Genomic DNA, 785 nt, shown 5'->3' with positions numbered 1-785 from the left:
GCAGCAGGATGTACTCAAAGAGCCTCTGCCACTGAAATAGTTGAACCCAATCATTTATCCTCCTTATGTCACTGTACTCAAGATTCATAGTCCCAGAGTGAGAATCTGCTGAGATTAGCTTGGGTCATATGTCTGCCCTTCAGGTAGAGAAAAGTAGGGAACTTTGATGTACAGTCCCCCCAAGAACAGGCAACTGAAGAGAGGTAATCTCCTAAAAGAATATCAGGAACTGATACAAAAGAAAAACGGATGCCGGGCAGTGTAAAACAAATAAAATACAAGTATTTGCCTCAATTAAAAAAAAAAAATCTTGGGGCACCTGGGTGGCTCAGTTGTTTAAGTGTCCGACTTTGGCTCAGGTAATGATCTCACGGTTCATGGGTTCAAGCCCCATGTCAGGCTCTGTGCTGACAGCTCAGAGCCTGGAACTTGTTTCAGATTCTGTGTCTCCCCCTCTCTGACCCTCCCCTGTTCATGCTCTGTGTCTGTCTCAAAAATAAATAAACATTAGAAAAAAAAAATTTTTTTTAATCTTGACATAAGAATTGTAATGCAGAAACAACCGAGGACTTTTCTTACAAATACCTATCAAGATAGAATAGGGCAAACCACGTTAATGGCTAATTTTATATGTTAACTTGACTGGACCATGAAATGCCCAGACATCTGGTCAAGCATTACTCTGGGTGTGTCTGTTTCTGATTGAAATTAACCTTTGAATCCTTGGACTGAGTACATTGTATTGCCTTCCTAATGTGAGTGGCCCTCATCTAGTCAATGAGGGC

Source organism: Leopardus geoffroyi, chromosome B3 (genome assembly GCF_018350155.1).
Source record: "Leopardus geoffroyi isolate Oge1 chromosome B3, O.geoffroyi_Oge1_pat1.0, whole genome shotgun sequence".
Classification (NCBI taxonomy): domain Eukaryota; kingdom Metazoa; phylum Chordata; class Mammalia; order Carnivora; family Felidae; genus Leopardus; species Leopardus geoffroyi.
This window is presented reverse-complemented; position numbering follows the sequence as displayed.